Consider the following 24,797-nt stretch of genomic DNA (forward strand, 5'->3'; position numbering starts at 1 on the left):
GTTGGGCACAAATAGTCTTGTGTGAACATTTGGGGTGGATACTCTAAATTTGTGCATCCTGTGTTTCATTTGAGCTGTTTCAATTCTCCTTTGCTCATAGAGCTTTGCACCTTCTCTGATGTGGGCACACCATGCTGAAAGGTCCTATGCCAGTATCTCCCATGTCACACATTCAATTCCAAAGTTCTTCAGAGAGACCTTAAGAGTGTCCTTGTATCGCTTCTTCTGACCATGTGAATGCTTGCCCTGTGTGAGTTTTCCAAGAAACAGTCTTTTTGGCAAGTGTACATTTTGCATTCAAACAACATGGCCAGCCCATCGGAGTTACACTCTCTGAAGCAGAGTTTGAATGCTTGGCAGTTTAGTTCGAGTAGGGACCTCAGTGTTTGGTACCTTATCCTGACAGGTGATCTTCAGAATCTTCCTAAGGCAAATGGGAGAGACAACATGCAAACTAATACATACAAAGCAATTCAGTTCCCTGGCAATGGCACTGGTAGACTGTCCAGATTTCACATGCATACAACGAGGTCAGCAGCACAGCTCCACAGACCTTCGGTTTGGTAGTTAGTCTAACACCTCTCTTCTCCCATACTTTCCTTCAGAGCCTCCCAAACACTGAGCTAGCTCTGGCAATGCATGTGTCAAGCTTATTATCAATGTGTACATCCCCGGACAGTACACTACCAAGGCAAGAGAACTTATCCATAGGATTCAAAACTTCTCCATTTGCTGTAATCGATGGTCCACATATGGATGGTATGGTGGTGGCTGATGGAGCACCTGTGTTTTTTAATGTTAATTGTTAGGCCAAAATTAGCACAAGCAGCAGAGAACTGATCCATACTTTGTTGCATCTTAACGTCAGAGGCTGCACTGAGCGCACTATCATCTGCAAACAGAAAATCATGCACCAACACTCCCTCCGCTTTGGTCTTAGCTTGTAGCCTTTTCAAGCTGAAGAATTTACCTTCAGTGTGGTAGCTGACCCTGATGCTGTGTTCATTCTCATTGAAACCATTTGACAACATGGCTGAAAACATCATGCTAAAAAGCATGGGAGTAAGCACACAGCCTTGTTTCACTCCACTGGTGACTGGGAAGACATGAGAGCACTGTCCATTAAATAGAACCTGGGCAAGCACACTGTCATGAAATTGACATACAATGCTGATGCACTTCTCTGGGGAACCAAAGTTTGACATAAGTTTCCATAAGCCCTCACGACTGATCTACACGCTCAGATCTACAAACATTGTGTACAGACCTCTGCTCTGCTCCTGGCATTTCTCTCAGAGTTCTCAGGAAGCAAACACCATATGGACTGTTCCTCAGCCCTTTCTGAAGCCACACTGGCTCTCAGGTAAGGACCCTCTTCCAGGTGAAGGATCAGCCTATTAAGGAGGACTCTGGCAAGAATCTTGCCAGCAATGACTAAGGGAGAGACCCCCCACCGTCCCGTGATTGTCACAGGACAATCTATTTCCTTTACCTTTATAGAGATGGACAATGGAGACATCCTTGAACTCCTGGGGGATAACCTCCTCTTGCCATATAACCTGGAAAATGTCAGTCAACTTTTGTATGAACAATGGACCTCCTGCCTTGTAAATCTCATCTGGAATAAGAATCAGCACCAGGTGCTTTGCCATATGAAAGGAGCCTAATGACATTCAAAACCTCTTCTCCAGGTGGAGCTTCAGCTAGGGAGGGACTGACTTCAATCTGAGGTAAGTGGTCAATGGCCTCAGCATTGATTGACAATAGTCTTTTGAGAACACTATGGAATTATTCAGCCCATCTCTCTAGGAACATATCCTTACCACTAATCAATGTGGCTCTATCAGCACTGAGTAGTTGAGAAGCACCATGAGTCTTTGGCCCACAAATCAGCATAAAGCTGAATTTCATCTGCCTTCTTATTGAGCCAAGAATCCCACATCTCTCTAAGCTTTGCTCGTACTTTAGTTTTAATGGATTTAAATGTTTCCTTCTTAGAGACAAATGAACTATCCTGCTGGTAAGGCCTGTGGAATTCTCATTTTTCATTTAGTAGCTTCTGAATTTCCCCATCATTTTCATCAAACCAGCCTTGGTGTTTGCCAGTATTCTGACCTAGGTGAGCAAATGCAGTGCTTATACACCAAATATCTGAATGCTGCCCACTCCTTTTCTGCTCCACTGTTGCCAACTGTGTGTTGGCTCAACTTTTCCTCCAAGTTAGCAACAAACTGTTTCCGCTCAGAGAAGAGCTCTAATTTGTTGACATTAATTCTTCTGGTAGTCATTTTGCCTTGGAGATGCCGCTTTTGTTGAATGTAAATATTTAGTTTGGAAAGGATAAGTCTGTGATCAGTCCAGCACTCTGCACCACACTTTGCCTTCGTCACTCTCACATCCTGTCTCTTCTCCTTACGGTCACATAGTCTATTAAATGCCAATGTTTGCTGCAAGGGTGCATCCACAAAGTTGTATTGCGTTTAGGTAAACGGAAGACAGTGCTGGTAATGACAAGGTCATGAACTGCACAAGTCTTCAAGTAATATGTGACCAGTGCTGTTGCTGTTTCCAATTCCAGTCCTTCCTAGGACTCCCTGCCAAGTCTGGTAGTCTGAGCCTACTCTAGCATTAAAATCACCCAGAATTATAAGCTTGTTTTCTTTTGGCACAATAATGGTAAGAGTCTCCAGGTCTTCATAAAATTTTTCTTTGACCTCACCAGGGCTTGTCATGGTGGGAGCATAGGCACTGATGATGGTGGTGTGACATTTTCCTGCAAGTGGCCATCGCATTGTCATGAGCCTGTCATTCACTCCTTTTGGCAGGCACATAAGTCTGTTGACTAGATTAGTTTTGATCACAAAACCTACTCCAGCTCAATGGCGTTCCCCTTCATTGTGGCCACTCCAGAAAAAACATGTATCCAGCTCCACTTCCATAGGCTGGCCTTCATTTGCCAGCTTTATTTCACTCAGAGCTGCTATTTGGATGCGATATCTGCTGAGTTCTCTTGCAACAAGAGCTGTTTGTCATTCAGGTCTAATGGATTTTGGGTTGTCTGTAAGAGTGCGCACATTCCATGTGCCAATGGTGAGTGGAGTCATCTTTGCAGACTTTTATGACCTGCGCTGCTTTGTGTGCAGGACTGTGACTACAGCCCCCAGGGTACCCACACCTGCTGCTTTCACTTGACTGTCACCACAGGACTTTGAGATAGATATAATGGTAAAATGGCGTGGGTGATGTCTTTTGATTTGTGTGTAAATTGGATTTAAGTGAGGAAGAGTTGCACAAAGTCATCAGCCTCACTGTCTCCTCCAGAGTCATCACAGTCCAGTGGCAGGGCAGAGTCAAGATGACTAGTGATGGCTCAAGATGCAGTGGATAATCTTGGCGTCTTTGATGTCTAACCAAGCTTTAAGCGCTCCACAGCACCTGCTTCAGCTGCCTTCATGGCTGTTGGAACAAATTGTTCTCATCTGCCCATTCCACCAGGGGAAGTCTTCACATGCTTGGGGTAGACACTCCCTAACTCACCAATGGGTTTGAAACCCTTTGGTTACTCTCAATCTGGTTTAGCCCATCTGCTGAAACAGTTTGCTGGGGTGCAGCAGCTGTGCATGCTACAGCTTCTTGGAGCCAAGTTGAATGAATAGATGGACACAAAAGATGGAAAAGCATCCCTGGAAAGGGCTCAGCAGCCATCACACCAGAGGTACTAATCTTCCTTGAACACACCCCTGTACACTGTATCAGGAGACATAGAGAATGGCACCCAGAATGTAGGCTACTATGGACTATAAGTGAGAATATGCACAAGAATTGTCCAGTATGGGAAAGCATAAATTATTACACTAGATATGTATGCATACACATGTAGACATACAGAAATATGTGTACATGTAACTAAGCACTGACCTATATGCATACTCACATGAACATGTATATATGCACATACAGTTCCAAAGCTATTAAAACACTATATGTATGTATGTATGTATGTATGTATATACATATACCCTATAGAATAAGATGTAGCTTGCTTCTCCCCCACCCACTACAGCTAAGACCAGCTTGGTACAAGTGATCCTTATGTCACATCATCATATGACAGTCAAGCATTCAAAGAATGATAAAGAATTTCTTTATTTAGCTTTTGGTATCATCCTGTAACAAATTAGAAAACTTTAATAAGTCACATGAATGGAATCACAAAATAATGTATCCTTAATTCTACCAGGTATTACAATTAGAAATAAATAAAAGGCATGTAGCTTAATCTGACAATGATCTTCTATTAGTCCTCCTCCTCAACCCCTAATCAGTATATCGTTATTTTGGGAAGCCAAAAGTATTCTGGGAAAAAAGAGAATATGGTCAAAAACTCATATTCTCCAACAATAACCTAATTACCCTATGAATCAAACAGTATTCTGATCTTTTCAACTTTTGATTTATTTAGGATTTTTTCCTCCGAAACCACTAGGATGATTAATAATAATTTGTTTCTGTCTTTGATGGCTCTAGTCCCCACAAATTTTATTTGCTTTGTATTTTGTTAGTACTCTTCTATTTCCAAGTAGCCTTCTATTCCCAGTGCATTATCCAGGTTGGCAATCTGCTTCCTAAACAAATCAGAAAAATGGTCACCCTTCACTTTGCTCTGCTAATACCTGGTATGGACATATCACTTTCTGGGCATTCTTCTAGGCAAACAACACCATTCCCCACGATCAAGTAGCAACACACCTTATTTTCTTTCATTCTACTTCATAAAAATTCCCAGAAATTATCAGTGCTTTTCTTAATAAATGAACATCATTTGTGAATATGTCCCAATTACTTTGCTCTATAAAGAGATCACTGGAGGGCTATGGATCTGAGGAATAAATCAGCAGAATTAGAGCATCTTCAAAGATCAGAATTGGTACAGCAATGTGGTTCATTGGAAAGTGCAGCAGATTTGGAAATCTGCTAAGTTCTGGCTATACTACTGTGACTTTGGGTCACTAGTAAAGTCTCTATTCCTCTATCGAACAGTTTCCTCTTGGATGAGGATCAATAGTACCATCTCACAGGGTTGTTGTAAGGAAAGCTTTCAGTTTCCTTATCCAAAAAATATGGGGTCTGTAGTTTTTATTGCACAGACTTGTGGTGAAAGTCAAATAAAACAATGGGTGTTAAGTGCTTTGTATCCCTTCAGGTACTTTGTCAATTATTCATATTATAAGGAGTGCATATATCAACTAATATAAACTAGTTGTTGCTTCAAAGGATTCCCGAGTCCTATAACTTTACAAGTGCACAATGGGAGATATTCATTTTTGGCTGGGAGGAGGAGACCTAGAACCTTGCAAATCAACTGGTTCAGTTCTTACATCTTTGGGATAGGGAAACTAAGGCCTTTTTTTTAAAAATTGCTTACTCCGAGTAACACAGATAGTTAGGGGTGCAAATGGAACAAGTAGTCAAGACTGTGAATTCCAAGCCTTGTCACTGTATGTCATTTGCTTCTCAAAATAGACCATAGAAATATTTCAGATGTCAAACCAAAAAAACTGATTAGTAGAAAACCTTTGGCACCTAAACTAAAACAGTAACACTTGGACCAGTTTAGGAGTTAGCTTATAACACTACTTACAACTCAATTCTGGCTTTAGGCAAATTAAGAGAAATGTTTTATTACCCTGACTTTTCCTTGTTACTACACTTTTTCAGCTTAAAAAGATAATATATGTAAATTAAACATATGAACATAAAAAGTTTATCTTAATGATAATTTTTTTCAAAGTAGTATTTAGGAATTATGCCATGACTAAATTAGTTTCACTTGGCACAATGTGCTTAATTAATAGGCAAGTGCTTAATAAATACTTTTCCAATCACTTCATTTAATAACTATAGCCAGCTAATATTCAGCAATCAGATCATTTAATAGCAAGAGAATGCACACATCACACACACACACACACGCACAGTGGAACTTGACGACCTCTGAAGTCTCTTTTATCAATCTATGATTCTATAGGTAGGCAAATACACTATATACTACTTTCACAGAGATAAGTAATTAGAAGCATGTAAGCTGGTAGGGTAATCTCTACAAAGAAACAGAGTCAGCATTCACCTACAAAGTATGCATCTCAATATTCAAGTAGCTTGTCAGAAATCCCACCCCCCACTAGCCTCACAATTTGGTGATAACCATTAATATCATTCAACAATGGTAGCTGCCCTGTTTTTAGAAAGGATTGCACCTGTACTTTCACTGATAAGAGCACCATATAAACTGGTGATCTCATCAGATCTCATGGGTTAAACTATCATCTATTTTTTTGATCATGGTTTTCAGGTAGTCTAATAATTCTTAAATCATCTCTTTTCAATCTATTTTCCAGGTCAGTTGTTTTTCCAATGAAATATTTCATACTTTCTTCTATTCTCTCATTCTTTTATTTTGTTTCATTGTTTCTTGATGTCTCATGGAGCCATTAGCTTCCACTTGCCCAAGTCTAATTTTTAAGGAATTATTTTTTTTTAAATTAAATTTCTTTATCTTTAATTTTCAACATTCACTTTTGTAAGATTGTAAGTTCTAAATTCTACCCCCTCCCTAGCCTCCCCAAGAAGCATGCAATTTGATATAGGCTATACATGTACAACCATATTAAGAGATTATTTTCTTCAGTGAGCTTCTGTATCTCCTTTTCCACTTGGTCGATTCTACTTTTTAAGGAGGTTTTTCTTCACTTAATTTTTATGCCTCTTTTTCTGTTTGACCAATTCTGTTTTTGAGCTCTTCCAGGAATTCTTTGTTGAGCCCTAGAGAAATTCACATTTTTCTTTGAAGCTTTGAATGTATCTGCTTTAATTTGTCCTCTTCTTCTGAAGTGAAGAAGAGCATTCCAGACATGGACCACACCTAGCAGAAAAAAAATGTAGGACACTGGGGAAATGGAGTGCTGGAAATAGCTGAGTGGAGGATTGTTTGGTTTGGGAAGAGACTTGGAGGCAGAGAGACCAACCAGAAGTCTATGTTAGACCTGCAGACTTAGGCTGGTATCTATCTAAGTAAAGAGAAGGCGACAGATATCACAGATTTCGTGAGGGTAGAAATAAGATTATATGAAGTGAGTGGGAGTGAGGATTTCAAGATGACCCTGAAATTGCAAGGCCTGAGTGGCTGGAGAAACACTGATGATGTCCAGATTTGAGTAGAAGGGATAGATGGTAGAAGGAATAGTGAATTTTGCTTTAAAAATACTGAGTTAGAGATGCCTACAGGATGTCAATTCAAGATGTTCAAAAGGCAGTTGCTGATGGGAAACTGGAGCTCATAAGAGATTAGGGCTAGAGAGATATATCTGGAAATCATCTGCACAGAGATGATAGTTCAGGGAGGAACAGGGATAGAACAGGGAGGCAGGATAGTGGAATAAAGGCAGGGACTTGCCTGAGTTCTCCCAAATCCCCCTCCAAATAACATTAAAATAATGCCTCAAAATGAACCTTAGAAAGGCAGAACAAAAAGAGAAAAAAAGATGGGGTAAAACAATTTTCCAGCCCAAGACAATTTCGTTGGTTGGCAGGAAAAGTCTGTCTCACTGGGGTGAGAGTGGCGCACAGGCTACACCCTGGCAAACCAGCAGCAGGCCTTATGGGCAACTGAACCAGCAGGTGTGCCTTCTGGACCTGTCAGCCCATAGACTAAGGGGGTCAGACAACTGGTCAGAAGGAGATTACAGGGGAACTTTGGCTGGCACTGGGTTCAAGAAAATGTTGCATTGCCCATACATGGTTCTGAGTCACAATCTCAAGGCAAGGAGGAACACTAGCAAGAGCTGGGACTGGAAAAGAGCGCTTGTAGTAGCTCACAGACAAGAGCACAGGCCAGGACAGCAGTGACCACTGTACCACCTTAGAAGAACTGAAAACTCACAGGCCCCCAGAACTAGCTCCTGAAACTTGGGACACTGTCCCCTCTATCCCTGGAGCAGAACCCAATACCCTCAAGGAGCATACAATCTAGGTAGGGAGAAATAACTAACAGAATTTAAAAGCAATTTAGTGCAAATCTATCTTGTACTTATTGTAAATAAGAGGGTATATATAATCAAGAGTAAACACAATAGACATCAGCATATACTGGGGCAGTAAGGCTTTGATAGAAAAGATGAAATTTGAGCTCAATCCTTTCAGATGGGAAATATTTAGTTGGGGGGATGGGAGAAGGCACAATATTTTATGGAGTGGGAAGAACATGCTAAGTGACCAAAAACCTAGGATTAGAGATGAGAATGGCATAAGAACACCAGGAAACCACCAGAGTGAAATACTGGGGTGAAGATTTCATTTTGAGGAATAAAGAGAAATAAAGTTGTGGGGGAGGGAGGAGGTAGAATACAGCCAAACTACAAGGGAATTTGAAAGCCAGTTTGAGAAATTTACATTTTATTTAAGAGGAGCTATTGTATGTTCCTGAGCCCTATGAGTGGCACAAGGAAAATGGTGTTTTAAGATTAGTTTGTTAGTACTAAGCAGGATGAGGGGTGCAGAGAAAGAAAGCAAGGAAATTATTCAAAGATTATTATATAAATACAGGGATGAAGTCCTTAAGGACCTAGACTAGGATGTTGGCAGTGGGAATAAAAAAGAGGCAATGAAAAGACTTCTGGAAAAAATGACCAGACTTAGTAATAGACTAGATATTGGGAATTAAATAATCTGGGGGGGTTACTATAAGAACAGTGATACTGATGATACAAAAGAGAACAGTCGGGGTACTAATCCAGAAGGACGGGGAAAGGGGGATGATTCTCTATGTAAGCACACGGAAAAGTGGAAATGGAACACAGGTGAGATTTCAGTGTTGAAGATGTAGTTTTCAGAACTATCCCCAAAGAAGTACCACAGAAGTCATGGGAATGGAAGTAAATATGGAAACAGAAGAGTAGATCGTTAAGGACCAAACTTTGAGAGACAATCACAGTTAAGGAGCTAAAAGACCAGTCAGCAAGAAAAGACGGAGTAGGAATGGTCTGAGAAGTAGGAAGGGAACAACAAAAAGTGTTGTTTAGTTTAGTTTAGTAAGTTTAGTGTTGATAGTAAGTGCTTAAACGTAAGCACCAAAGGCTCCCTATGTTTTCAAAGCCCAGGGAAGCAAGACCACCAACTCCAGCACATTCTACAGGTGGGGGGAAGTGGCCCATTCACAAACAAGCTTTTGCTCCTAAATATTCTACTGTTACTGCTATCAGAGAAGCTCATGAACAGTTCCATCCATGCATCATGGCTCCATTTTCACACACAGGCTGAAGTAAAGATTTTATCTTGACTTTTAGTGAAGTAATTCTGAAAGATTAAATTGCATTCAAAAGGCAATTGAAGGTATGCCTTGTTTTTTTTTTCTTTTTAAAGAGTCAAATGAAAACATGAACTTATGAGACAGGTAAGTTTGAAGCTGTTTCATTTTACAAAAAGACGAAGCTCCCTCAGTAAATTTAAAATGACTGGATTAAAAACAAACACTAATAATCAGAGAAATGAAAATTAAAACAATACCAAGATACTACTTTGTACCAACAGACTGGCAAAGTTGACAAAAAAGGAAAATGACAAGTGCTGGAGGGGCTGTGGGAAAACTGGTGCTTTAATGCCCTGGTGGTAGAGCCATGAACTAGCCCCAAAATTGTGCAAAGCAATTTGGAACTATGCCCAAAAAGCTATTATACTTGACCCAAAGGTCAAGGTCAAAGGTACTAGGTCTATATCCCAAAGAAATCAAATAAAGAGGAAAAGGACCCATATATGTACAAAAATATTTACAGTAGTTCTTTTTTGTTAAGGCAAAGAACTGGAAACTGAGAGGATGCCAATCAATCAGGGAAGGAACTGGTATGTAAAGGTGATGGTGACAGGCTTTGGACACCTCCCCCTTTGCACTTTCCCATAAATTCCAGGAACCCAGCCCCTGAACTTAGATCCCTGGGTTTGCTGGAGGCATTGGCGAATAATCCTTTAAACTGCCCTCTCATCACTGTGGCCTCATTGTCTGCACCGGGCCCCACCCTGGACTACCACACCCCTTGATTCCATCTAGACCCACTCCTTGACCACTATATGTAAGTGTCCATCTTGCCCCCCATTAGATGGCTCAGATTCCTTAAGAATCTGGCCCAGTTCTAATGGCACCACAAAGGCTCATGTCTTGTCCACCTCAACCGGTGTTTTAATAAACCTTTTCTCTGAAAGAAGGCTTGAGCTGAATTCCTTTGAGGTGGGACCCGCTTCTTTTGCCCTCGAATCCTGGGTTCCCACTACCCTCAGACCTCAGCAATGGGACACTACCGTGCTGTAGGAAATGATGAAAGGGATGCTATCAGGAAAACCTGGGAAGATCTGTATGAACTGATGCAAAGTAAAGTGAGTAGAACTAGTAGAATAATGCATATAATAATATTGTAAAGAGGATCAGCTTTGAAAATTTTAGGAACTCTGACTGATATAATTCTTGTTTAGTCACTTCAGTCATGTCCCCTTCGTAACCCCATTTGGGGTTTTCTTGGCAAAGACCTGGAGTGCTTTGCCATTTCCTTCTCCAGCTCATTTTACAGATGAAGAAACTGAGGCAAACATGGTTAACAGACTTGCCCAGAGTCCCGCAGCTAATAAGCCTCTGCGGGCACATCTGAACTCAGCTCTTCCTGACTACAGGACTACACTCTATCCACTGTCACCTAGCTGCCCCTCCCCGCCCCAACACACCTAAACATACAATAGCCAAAGGACTCACTATGAACAATACTATCCATCTCCAGATAGGGAGGTGAAGCACTCAGAGTACAGACTGAAGCCTATTTTCTTATTGTTCGTTCATTTTCTCTTTCTTAAGACTTGGCTAATGCAGTTATTTGTTTTGCATGCCTATACATATTTGTAATAAGTTTTACTTTTCTTGCCTTCTCAATCAGTAAGGGAAGGAGAGAAGAAAGGAAAATAATTCAGGCCTAAAAATTAAAAACTGAATAAAAAAGGAATAATAATAATAATGATACATTTATCTGATAAAAAGTAGTTTTATTTCTGACCAAGATGGTTGCCTGAACAGTCAGATCACTGAGCTCCCACATACCTACACCATCCAAAATTTGAAGACTATGTAAGTCCAGTAATGATCAAGAGATCCAATAAGAAATGACAGTAAGTTACCACTTCCACCCTTTAATTGCACAAAATTTCAGCCAGAAGTCTTACTACCTATGTAATAAGAAGAGGGCCACAAGCAAACCTAGGTTCAGAGGAGGCAAACAAGTTTCCTCTGAAGGAAGACAAGAAACCAGAGACTTCCAGAGACGTATGAAGATTTCAAGGTTCATTGTCCAGAGGCACCAAAAATGGAGGGCTCCTTTGGCCAAGGATGGGCAAAAAGGTCAAGGGTGCTCAGAAATCCACAAGAAGTCCAGAGTGTGGCAGCAACCAGTGCCTGGACAACCCAAGTACCTAGGGATTCCCAATATCCTGGCACTCTGTCCTAAAACACCACAGAGTGTTTGGGACTACCCAGGGGGTCTAATCTTTGAAGATTAGAGATGGGGAGGGATCTAACTCCTGAGGCAAAGTTCAGGGGCCTATACCCAGGGCAAGACCTAGCTGAGCCAATTAAGACCTGATATGAGTATAAAAAAATTACTATAGATCTAGAGATGCCCAAAAATACAGCTTAGAAGGGGAAAGTGAGTACATAATTAATGACTGCAAGCAGAGATTAAAAGAAAAACTAGATTTTCTAGAAGCAATACATGAATACCTAGACAAAATGAAGCAAGAGATTAAAAAAGAAAAAGGAAAGAAAAGGAATAGATGAGAAGAGAAAGTGACCCAAGTAATGAATCCCTTGAAAACCAGACAAGACTAAATAGATATCAATGATTTTACAAGACAAAGAAATTTTAAAACAAACCAAAAAAGATGGAAGAAAATGAGATATCTGATATTGAAAACAACTGACCTTGAAAAACACTGAGGGGGAAAAAGCCTAGAACCTATTGCAAGAAACAATAGATAAAAAATGGCATGATGATTAGAACCAGGGCACAAATATAGAAGGGATCCAATGATCACCTCTTCTTACAAACCCCCCAAAGTCCCAGTTTAGAATCAAAGCTGCCCAGCATTTGGGGAATGGCTGAATAAACAGGAGCATATGAATATAATGGAATCTTAGTGTATAGTAAGAAGTGACAAAAGAGATAATTTTAAAGAATTCTGGGTAGTATGAACTGATACAGAGCTAAGTGAATAGACATTTAAAAAAGTTTACTGAAGTGAGCAGAACTAGCAGAAAAAATTATTAAACATTGTAAAGAAAAAAAACAACCTTGAAAGATTTAAGAACTCTGATCTACACAATGATTAACTATATCTCCAAATGACCTATGACTAAACATGCTACCCACCTGAAAGACAGGTGATAAGCTAAAGATGCAGAAAGAGATAAACACTTTTGTGTTTGGAAACTGTATGTCTTCATTGTACTTGACTATGTTTGTTAATTAAGATGTTGCATGTGTGTATATGTGGGTGTTTTCTCTTGGTTTTTAAGTGGACATGAGGGTTAGAGGCAAAAAACAAACAAACAAAAAAAGGTTAACAATATGGAAGCCAAAAAAGGAGGGTCGGGGGATAAGTGGTCAAAGAAACTTTGTTTTAGATACACAGAAAAGATTAGAAACTTCAGATGGAAGCAAAGACAAGCAGGACAGTTTTTAAAGTAACATGCAATTTATTACATTAAAAAGCACTATAAAATGTAGATTTATAGTTTCATATGCAATTATCTTTTTTATTTTCTTCTAGATAAATGGAAATGCTCATTATTTTGGTCTGTAATCTTTTTTTTGAACTAAGCTCAAAATTATTATATACATCTTTTTGGGAACTCATATTAAATTGAGATTAGTGGTGATTTTAGTTTCTTGGTTCAGTAAATACTAACTTTAAATCTAGTTTAGAAGAAAGTATCCCTTTAATTTTTATGGGGGGCAGGGATTCAGAAAAGGGGACTGGATTTGTCATTTCACTGGCTTATGGAAACTTCCAGTAAAGAAACTCCCTCCACCAGGGCATCAATCTGCTCTTCAATTTAGCCTCTGGGAAGTACCTGGGGCACTATAAGATTTAATTACTTGCACAGGGTCAAATATCCAGTTACATTTCATAGTGGGAAGTAATGAAATCCTTCTCACTTAAAGGTTAGCTCTCACTATGCCAGGCTGCAACTGTCTTTAATGGAACATGTTTATTCAAAATAAGTTCTATTTAATAGAGTAGTAAAATACATATATACCTCTATGTGTTAACAATAATCTGATTCCTACATGTCCCAGCAAACTAAAAACTCATAATTGAAATATGCATACATGTGTATGTGTATATTAATATGGCTGATATTAAAAAAAACATAAAATTGACTTTTCCAAAAACAGCTACATATATAATATCACTAAACTACAATCCTTAAATCTTGTACAATTACCCCCCCACCAAAAAAAAAACCTGGTCAAAGTCACTTTAGTAGAAATTAATCACATATTCAAATAAAAACAAAATAGTGACCACTTTAAAGAAGGCCATTAAAAAACCACACAATGAACACGGAATTTTCCTATTACACATCTATTGACTCTAATCCAAATATCACTACACCTACACGAAAGTCTCAAAAGGTACACTACCTTGGTCATGATTCCATTCATAAATCCAGAAAACCCAGGGATTTTTTTTTCCTTTTTTGCCCAAGATATGTATTCCCGAATGCTGACCTTCATAGGTGACTCCTATTTAAGTAAATAGCAGGTTGGCATGTTACCCATTAAGAGAGAGTGCTGAGGACAGGAGCGGGAAAAATTGCCCAAAAATGTACTCCTGCCTTTAAAAGGTACATAATGAATGATACAATGCCAACCTTAAACTAAAGTCCCATCAATCACCATCAGCTTTCCCCCACAAACAAGACAAAATAGTGCCTGAGGGTGAATGCAGAGCTGTAAAAATAAATAAGAGTCCCCAGGGCTGGCTGGGCTGGGAGGCAGCCTTAGCATCAGCCATGTGAATTTTCACCTCCTGGCTAGTGTGAGGAGTCAGGCATCTGAGCAGGGGAAGATTGAGGGAACCTCTGCTGGTAAGGGATGCCAGGTCCAGTTGTGCTGCTAAGACAAGGTCCTGGGCAAGAAGGAACCATCACAGTGAGTGAGGAAGCATCAGGGTAGAGTTCTTGCTTTCTGTTCCAGGCTATTGGGGAGAACTAAGGAGGACCCATAGCCAGAGGCACCGCCCCCCCATAGGGATTATTACATAGAGGTTATTTAAACAAGTTGCTATAAATAATTTTTTAAAAAAAAATGAGGAAGCAAAGGAGAAAGAACCTGACCACAGAAAATTACTATGGGAATAGAGAAGACTGGGTTTCATCTTCAGAGAAGGATACTGAAGCAAAAAGAAAATGCTGCTCTCATCCCAAAGAGTAACGTCAAGTGGTCATGCCCAAAAAGAATTCATAGAAACTAAAAAAGACTTTAAAAATCAAATGAGAGAAATTGAGGGAAAAAATTTAAAAATAAGAACAATCCAAGAAAAACAAGAAGATTTTGAAAAGAAAGTTAACCAACTGGAAAAGGAAATTCAGAATCTTAAGGAAGAAAACAACTCCTTGAAAATTAGAATTGGGCAAGAGGAAGCCAGTGAAGTTATAAGAGACCAAGAAATAATAAAACAAAATATAAAGAATGTAAAAACAGAAGAGAATGTGAAACAATTCATAAGAAAAAGAGCTGATCTGAAGAACAGATCAAGAAGAGAAAACATAAAAATAATTGGAACCTGAAAGCTATGATCAATAAAAAATCTTGATACAGTAACACATGAAATTATTAAAGAAAATGGTTCTGACACGTTAGAACAAGAGAGGAAAGCAGAAATGGAAAAAATGCACCGATCCTGAAAGATATCCTACAAGGAAAACCTACCGGAATATCATAACTAAATTCCCAAAACCCCCAGCTCAAAGAGAAAATATTATGAGAAGCAAGAAAAAAAACAATTCAAATATGGCAGACACAATTGGTATCACACAAGACATAGCAGTGGCTACACTAGAAGGCTGCAGGTCTTGGAACACTATATGTTGAAGAGAAAAAGAACCGGGTTTCTGGCAGAAAATATCATACCCAGCAAAGTTAAGCATAATCCTGAAGGGGAAAAAAGGACATTCAACGAATGGCCAGATTTTCAGGATTTTATTGCAAAAAGACCTGACCTAAATAGAAAATTTGACATACAAGATCCAAGAGAAATATGAGGTAAACATCAAAGACTAAATACAAAAGGCTCAATAACAAGAGCCTCTTACTTTTTATACGCGGAAATGTAAACTGTATGTCTGAGGTTGTAATTAGTAATTGGATAGTTCGAAGAAAGATTGGGGTGCAGCAGAGTACGACGTGATTCTAAAAAGTAATACTGCTTAGAAAAAGGTAAAAAAGAGTTCATTATCTCATACAAATGAAGTACAGTACAAGAGGAGGAACTGACAGAGGAATTAGATGGGGAAGGAGGGCTGCAGTTCTGGAACCCTACTCTCATTGGGAATGGGTTAAAAAGGGAACAATACATGTATACCTAGAAGGGTATAAAAGCCTTCTACATTCAGAAAGAATGGCAAAATCAACATTTTTTTAATAGAGCTGAGGTATACAATATGATTGGTTGGAAACTGGGAATGAAGGGCTAGTAACTGTTCATTGTTTCTGTCTACCTTTGAGGTTAGAGAGAGTGGACCAGACTTCTTTGGAAAACAAACCAGACATCCTAGAAGGATAGCTTGGTGGCATATAGATACTGGACCAGACTCCTAGGTGTCCATCCACATCCTTCGATTTCCTCAAGGCCAGAACAGAATGTGATTAGTAGGATAACTAGATTTCTAAATTTAACTCATTAAAGAACAGCTGGATTTCTAAACTAGTTTAGAGACAAAGAACCTTGATTTAGGCAGTTATAGGGCAAACTCAATTAACTGTAAATAGAATCAATTAAAAGATGGTAACAGAATCAAGATGATTATTTATTAGCAACTTCAAAGTGTGTGTTGACATTCTCCATGTGCACAAGTAACAGGAATTTATTCATAAACATTTTAAAATATATAGATTCAGTGGATTTCATGTTCCTCAGTGACACACGCATGCAAACACATGTGCACACACACACAGAGAACAAATAAATATTAATTTATTGAGGAAAACAAGTCAGCACAAGGAAAACCATAGATGATCACTATCAGAAGTCTACTAAATGTTATCAAGTATTCTATGAAATCAGAATTCTTGTTAATCAGCACTTTCTCTTCCAGACAGTTCAATAATTGATTTAATAAAGATGATTCACTGAGTACCTCTATCAGTTTTCAGCCAAAGATAACCAAGCTACTAAATGATTTTTTAGGTACCACCAGCATTATGAGGGGGCAGTTTAGAGTGGGCCCTGGAGTCAGGATGACCTAAGTTCAAATCTAGCCTCAGACATGTTACTAGCTGTATGACTCTGGACAAGTGACTTAACCCTGTTTGCCTCAGTTTTCTAATCTGTAAAATTATCTGGAGAAGGAAATGGTAACCCCTCCACCCCAGTATCTTCACCAAAAAAAACAAACAAATGGGGCCATGGAGAGTCAGACACAACAGAAACCACTGAACAAACAACTAGCATTATCGAAGACCCAATACATTCTCTCATGCCATAAATCTTGTTTTTATATTTTATATGCTCAAAGAGTTAGAGTTCAAGGAGACTTAGGGCTCATTAAACTAACACCATCTCAACCATTTCCTTTTGGAGATGAGGAAATTGATGCACCTGGAGGTTAAGGGACTTGTCCAAAGTCGTATACGTGTGTGTAGACACACATGTATGTATGTATGTAACCTCACTTGGCAGAACTAGCATTTGGTCTCAGGTCCAAACTTAAAAAATCCAGTGCTTTTAGGTAAACAACACTGCCTCCCAAAGGGTGTGCAAAAGACTTGTGTATCTTTACCAGGAAAGGAGGTGACAAGATGTCCTTAAGTTTGAACCATGTAAATTTAATTCTATTTGTTTACACTGAAGCTATATCAAACCCTTCCAAATCTACTGGATGAATTCGGACAATAATATGAAAAAAACCCGCTGTAGACCAGAGCTTCAAGTTTCCTCATCTACAAAATGAGGGGCTCAATCTACAAAATCAGGGGCTCAGTCTAGATCTCTTCTAAGGGCTCTAAATCTGTATCTTGATCTTACTGATGCAGTAAACTCTCAAGGAAGAAACTCCTACTGATAAAAGTTGGCCTGTGCTCTGTTATTTACAGTCTTACGGAGCATCCTAGAGCATTAAGAATGTCACCAGGGGAACTTGAACCCATATCTACATCAATCTAACGACAGCTCTTTATGTCACAATTGCCCCATTACTTCAATGATAATCCATTTAAATTTAACCAATTTTTTTTTTCTAAACAGCCAACTTTCTGAATTCATTTTGCCCGAATTGTTTACCTGAAGACTGTGTCTCAATTGAAAAATAAGATTTTGTAACTGTCAAGAGAAAAATACACTTTCACATCCCCATTTTCACTTACATTAATGTCCTAAAAATGCTAGCCTTCCAAGAGTATGTAAATCATTGACTATTCCAAGGAAGTGGCAAATTTTTGAGATGAATGAAGTAAAATATCTCATCCAAATGTCCTTCCAGAAGTCCTGCTCAATATCCAACATGAAATAGTGTCAATCCATGGATACAGCCACTGCGAATCATTCAGACTACACTCACCCTCCTCCCCGCATCTTTTCATTCTCCAAAAAGACTAGAAGTTTCAATACTGGCTGGGTCAGCTGTACTTTCTGCACAGATCAAACCTTCTGATTTCCTATCTAGGGTTCTCTCTAAGATTCTTATACTGTGCATCTGAACAATTTTCTTTCTTGGTGCAGACTCATCTTCCTGAGTTCAAATCTGGTCTCAGACACTTACTAGCACTGTGTGACCCTGAGCAAGTCATTTAATCCTATTTGTTTCAGTTCCTTATCTGTAAAACGAGTTGGAGAAGGAAATGGCAAACTGCTTCAATATCTCTGCCAAGAAAACTCCAAAAGGGGTTATAAAGAGTCTGAAATGATGCCAAAACAAGAAAGAAAAATACAGAGTAAGTACATTTTAACTGAATTTAGTGCAAGACATACATGTTGAAGGATATTCCATATTGAACTTTCCATGTTTCACAAAGATTAGAGACCTTTTCATAGTTTACCTTAATTTGTTTTAATTTAGACTCTGAGCTAGAAGAAACCTCAGAAATTATCTAATCCATCATTTTACAAATGAGGAAATAAGGAGCAGAGAGGGTGAGTAATCTTCCTATGGTCCCATAGGAAGTAATTGGCAGAGGTGGGATTTGAACCTTGGTCCTCTAACTCTAGATCCACTGAACCAACAACATTGCATTTCTAAATTGTTTCCTGATCACCAGATCAGTGTCAAAAATCGAGAAAGATTTCCCCAAAAAGCTATATTCTGAAGAAGGGTCAAGATGATTATTCCCCATCTCTACTGGATCAGGAAACAAGCGTATATTGAAAACCTACTATGTTCATTTGGCAAGATTGCAGAATTACAGAAATATTATAGAGAAAGCAAATACAAAATAAGGATTGATTAAAAACTAGTCTATGTATATAGACATAATTTAGATGCATCATAAACTGCTAACTGTATATTTTTTCTGCATTACTAACTTGTACAATTGCAGGAAGTTCCAAGTTAAGTTTCATTTCAATTAAGGCTATTGTTTTAAGTAGTAGTAGTTAGTGGTGGTAGTAGTAGAGGTTACACATGCTGACTTTAAGTACCCAGTTTTAGTTAAAAATCACAATAGAGATCTGTCAGACCATCACTGTTATGATGTAAAAGAATAAAAGAAAAATCTAAAAGTTAGGTAAGCCATATTAGAGAACTCAGACTGTGTCTAAACATACATATTAAGCCAGATGCAATCAAACAACCTTTTCTGCCATTACTAAAGCATCTAAGGCAACTGAATTTTTTGACTAGAAACTGCTTGCAAAACTAAGTTTGTTCAGAACGACTTACACAGGCAGCTATAACGTAAAAGCGGCATGTGTATATTATCTCTAAGTATGAACCCACACAAGTCTTAGTGAATTTTTCAGTTTGTTCCTCTCTCTCATATGAGTTTGTATTATATATACATGTATATATGTATGTATGTGTATAGATATGTCTGTGTACATAGATAGCTAGATGGATAGACAGGCCTAGCTTTGGTTATTACGCATACAGGAGTATATTTAAGTTCCTGATAGAGACTTCAGATAGGCAACTCCCAGATGAAGAAACTCCAAATTCAGGTCAGCATCTTCTCTGTAGCTCACTGTCTTAGAGCTGCCTAGGTTGGAGAAGTTAAGTGACTTATCCATGGTATTACATGCATCAAGACAGGGCCTTGAATCCAGGCTCTCTCCACCTTCTACGTAACAGGGTAATATTACCTTTTGAAAGGAAGAAATCAATATATACCAAATAAAATATGCACCTCTATTATTGCCATCATAATAATGAAGGAATTTACCTTTTCCAAAACTATGTTAACTGCTCAACTGTCCAATCCATTCTCTATTCAAACACTGAAGTGATTTTCCTAAAAAAATAAGTCTGATCATGTGACCCCTCCTACTCAATAAACTCCAGTAACTCCATATTGTCACCAGGACCAAATACAAAATGTTCTTTTTGGCATCCAAAACCCTTCATAATCTAGCCCCCTCCTACCTTTCCAGTTTTCTTACACCTTGCTCTCTTTAATCCAGTGACACTGGCTCCCTGGCTGTTGCACAAACAAGACACTCCACTTCTCAGCTCTGGGCTTTCTCTCTGGCTGCCCTCCACACCTAGAATACCGGCCCTCAGCTGCTCTGCCTACTGATCACTCAGGCTTCCTTTCAGTTCCAACTAAAACAGCCTTCCCTAACCCCTCTTGATTCTAGGTCTTCTCCTCTATTAATTATTTTCTATTTACCCTATATATTAACTTGCTTTGTATATGTGTCTGCATGCTGTCTCCTCCATTAGAGTGTAAGCTCCTTGAAGGTCGGGACTGTCTTTTGCAACCCCAGTGCTAAGCACAGTGCCTGGCATGTAGTAGACACTTAACAAATGTTTAATGGCTGATTGATTATTTAAGGGAATCAGAGAACAATGTGAAGAATGGGCAAAGTAACCTAAAAAAGTAAGGTAATACTTCTGAAAAATTTGTCATACAATGTATTTTTAAAAATTTAGTGCCTTAACACCACTTATCTGAAATTCTTTGACATCTACCAGAGAGACCTCAACCTCCAAAATGACCTTAAGGACAGTAAAGGAGATGAACATTTGTCACAATCCTAGTGTAGTCAGCTTTACAAGTAAGTCAGAACCTTACTCCCATTAACACAGCTGAAGGGGAGGGAGGGGGAGAAGATCATATCATCTGGACATACTCACAACAGGCTACAGAGGGAAATAGAAAAACTGTAAAGAGCAGACTATATCTAATATGTCCAATTTCTAGTATTGCACTACAAAAAATTGGCACCATTTAATGTAGGAGAAAACAATTCAAAAAACTCGAGTTATGTCACCAATATACTGTTCAGTTAAATAACTACTGTTCATAATAATGATTCTGAGTCATAAAACGTTTGAACTGTGTTACGAAAAATTCAAGGTTCAGATTGTGCTGAATGTATCTATGTTATATATGGATATGTATATGTGTATGTATGTATGTACGTATACATGTACACACACATACACACACATATATATATAGAGAGATTTTAGGAAAAAAAAATTCCCATCAGAATGTTTATTTTTCAAAGAAAAAACTGTGGGATGTTATGGAACTGTTTCAGTTATCTGGAAATACACTTCCTACCCCTAAGATTTTACAAGAGAAACCGTTCTATTTTAATGTAAAAAATAAAGAAAACATTCTTCACAATCAACCTAGGAAAGCACTTCTAACAGAAACAGCTCCAACTAAATGCACTGGAATAAGGGTTCTTGTTGTTTAAGGTGGAGGGGGATTTGTTTCTGTTAACATTCCTCAAAATTTTGATGGCATTTTATAGTTTTCAATTTTTTTTCCCTCAAGTTTGCATTGCATCTTAAATCTTCATAAATGAGTCATGGAGATTTCTGCAGTCCAACATCCTTGTTTTACACAGATGTGGAAATTGAGGCCCAGAGAAATCAAGCAAAAATCTCCCAAGGTCAAAAAGGTACTAAGTGGCGGAGGCAAGACTATGATCCACATTCTGTGACTCCAAATCTTTCAGTCTTTCCATGAGCATTTCTCCAAAGACTAGTAACATACATCCAAATACAGGTCACATAGCACAGTTAAATAAATAAAGGGGTTTCTTCATCTGAGAGATCTCTATACTGAAGAAATCACAATCACAGGTCCAGCCTAAACCCTAACGTTGACAAAGAAATTTTCTCACAACAACCCTGGGAAAAGAGTAATACAAGTTTTTGTTCTTTTAGATTGGATCTTTATTTCATTCAACTCCCAGGAAGAAAATAACTTCTGCTCCCACAGGTGACAACACCTCTTCTACAACTTAATACAAATATGATCGATTATTAGCAAAGGAATTGAGGCTCAGACCCCATGAGTGACTTGCCCCATAGTTAGATGGCATGTGTCTTGGAGAAGGGTTTGAACCTCAATTTTCTGACTCCAAATCCAGCACTCAGACGGCAACAGGAGGTTTTAACCTTTTTGTGCTTGTCTGGAGAAACCTATGGGCCTCTTTTCAAAATAATCCTTTGAATGTGTAAAATAAAATTTATAGGAAATCAGTTATATTGAAAGTTATCAAAATATTAAAATAGCAAATTCATGGATCCCAGGTTTAAAACCCTGCATTATATTACGCTGCTTGCGCCCAGTTCAAAAATGTCTTTTACTAAAACAAGGCATGCTATTAGTAGTTTTAGTCACTGCCTTTGTGCCTACCACTGAACGGTAGGCACATGAATTTTTACATGACAGTAAACATGAAAAGGCACCATAATTCTAGAATTGTTAACTGTTAACAAGAACAAACAAAAAGGACGAACCACTATTTCCTGCCTTATAAATACGTTTAAAAGCAATTTGTAATCATTTTCTGGACGTCCTATGCAGTTTTTGCCAACGTGGTTCACCTGTCTTCGAGTTAGTAAGACCTAAATTCGAATCCGGCCTCACCTTACTAGCTGAGGGGCCCTGGGCAAATCGCTTATCTCAGCCTCGGTTTCCTCACCTGTAAAGTGGGGATAATAACAGCACTTCAGAGGGTTGTAGTGTAGACGTAGTTAGGTTGTAGTGAGGATATTAAAAATGCTTCACAAACATTCATGTACTACATAAATGCTATTCTTATTAATAATAATCATAATCTTTCTACCCAGATCACAGTGATAACTGTCACCTCGCCTTCATGGATAGCAAGACATAAAAAAAGCTCTACCCAGTGGAATTATCTACGGTCACCCCTGGACGCAGCCACCCTATTACATTAAAAAGACCAAAATGGCTAAGGCAAAACTAACGCTTAACCTGCGCTTGGAGCTTAAACAAGCCCCTGGATGGGAAGCGCCGGGGCTGATACTTAGTTAAATTAACAATGAACTGGTGTCCCTTGAGGAGCCCCATTTGAGTACAAATTGGGAAGTAAATAGGAGGCACAAGGGATCGCCCCTTCCCAGACAGTTCAGACGCTCATTAGAGGTGCTCAGCCAAACTCACCAACACTTTTTTTCCCCCGGGGGGCAGCTCGGCTGGGCTCAAGTGAGTTTAAGGACAGCACCAAGCAACACCGCGGCAAAAGAATCTTGGCCACACTCAGCGAGCCACCCAACAGCACCGCCCCCCCCCCCTTTCTGAGCCCTTCTATCCAAAGAACTGGACGCCAAGAACCTAAAAGTCACTTCCCTACTACCTACTTCATTGGTAAAGGCGGGGGCCCGCTGGGGCTCGAAGATTTAAGGGCATCATCCTAGCCATTGGCCCTCGGGGGATGGAAAGCCTTCTCCCGGATCAGCGCAGGTGCGGTATTAAAACGGTGAGCATCACGCCACAGGTGGAGCCCGCGGTTCCCAAACCCTCCAGGTCACTGACGACTGGAGAAGAGTGACGGGCGTGCGGCGGCGGAGCATCCCACCGCTAGCCTCCGCGCCCTCCCCCGCAATGCCTCTTCCTAATCCAGGTGTGGTCTAGGACCTTCCTCCACCCCCCACCCGCAAGTCCCCCTGCCGGATCTCCCTGTACTCGGAGTTCGCCCCGCCCCCGTCACATCTTGGCGGCATCTCCTCCCCTCCCTCACTTTGCATCCCTCTGGTTCAAGGGCAACCACATACAGTCCCCGCATCCTCCCGGGGCCTGGACCCTCTCTTCCCTCTGCGCATCCTTAGGGATCCCCGGGGCGGCCGCGCGTGGATTTTAATACCGCTTGCGTGAGTTCCTGATAGTATAAAATTACATTATTATTCACACTAATAACTCCCAAGAACCCGCTCTCCAGACGTCAGTTCCAGAGTTGGGAGCTGCTTTTATTTGCACGGAAGTTTCTCTCCCCCCCTTCCCGTCCCCCCCCCCCCCCGCCTGGTTCCTTTACTTTCAAAGGGACGCCTTGAACTTTCCGCGTCCCCTCGCTACTTTGCTACCGGGATGGGGGTGGGGACAGACGGCCGCCCTCACCGCGGGGGGTACGGGGCCCTCTCTGCGACCGCCGCTCGGGGGCCCGGGGCAAGCGTCGTGTCACGCGGCCTGGCCCGAGGGGAAGGCGAGGAAACCCCGGCCCCTCAGCACTGGACGGCTCGGGGCGGCCCTTTTAGTGTCGGGGTCCACGGTGGGGGGCAAGGGGAGGGGGTGACAGCGGCCGCTGAGGGAGCTCTGTTACCCCCTCCTCCCGCACCTGCACCGCCCATCCCACCTTGGTGGGGAGAAGAGGCCGCGCGACCCTCCCCAGATTTGGGCCATGGGTGGGGGTGTCGCACCCCTCTCTCACCTCGTCTCCCGGCTGCCGCTCCTCTGGAGTCACCCCCGCCTTTGTAACCTTAGCCCGCGACAGAAGGGACCCGTTTTCCTGCTCAGATTTCAGGCGTCGCCGCCCGCCTCCCGCGGCTCGGGGGTGAGTGGGTTTTTTTTAATTGCCGCGGTCGGTCGTTGGCCCGCAGCTGGACGCCTGGGGCTGCCCCCTGCTCAGCCGCTGCCCGGGGCCCTCCCCGGCAGGCGTGTGCGGGCGCCGCCGGGACCCCCGTGCCCGCTCCCCCCGAGCGGGGCGCTCAGCTCCGCATCCCACGGGGGCTGGCGCTTCACGCGGCCACAGCCTCGCCGCCCGCCTGGCGCATGGACTCAGCTCCTGCCCGCACGCAGCGCCGACGGACCGACGGACCGGGGGCTCCCGGGAGGAGGAGGAGAAGGAGGAGGGAGAAGAGGAGGAAGCGCGCTGGCACTCGCGGGCTGGCCCCTTGCTCCCCCTGAGGGAGCTGCTCTTCCAGTCAATCCCCCTGCTTGCTCCCCGCGGCGAACCAGGGGACCGTCGCTCGGCCCCGCCCCCTCCCCCCCGCAGGGCGTGTCCTGTGTCCCGCCGGTCACCGCCCGCCGGGGTCCCTCCGCCCGCCTTCTTCACACCCAACTCTCCACTGC

General features: G+C 40.9%; 1 protein-coding gene across 1 annotated transcript in view; it reads right to left on the bottom strand.

Annotated features, from left to right (window-relative positions):
* UGT8 (UDP glycosyltransferase 8) overlaps nt 1-24,369 on the bottom strand; it is a 101,463-nt gene extending 77,094 nt beyond the window's left edge. Inside the window, exon 1 of the mRNA XM_036762508.1 lies at nt 24,157-24,369. The gene's annotated coding sequence lies outside the window, so the exon portion shown is untranslated. The remainder of the gene's footprint in view (nt 1-24,156) is intronic.
* Nucleotides 24,370-24,797: the final 428 nt, after the last annotated feature.

The sequence above is a fragment of the Trichosurus vulpecula genome, chromosome 6 (genome assembly GCF_011100635.1).
Source record: "Trichosurus vulpecula isolate mTriVul1 chromosome 6, mTriVul1.pri, whole genome shotgun sequence".
Lineage (NCBI taxonomy): Eukaryota > Metazoa > Chordata > Mammalia > Diprotodontia > Phalangeridae > Trichosurus > Trichosurus vulpecula.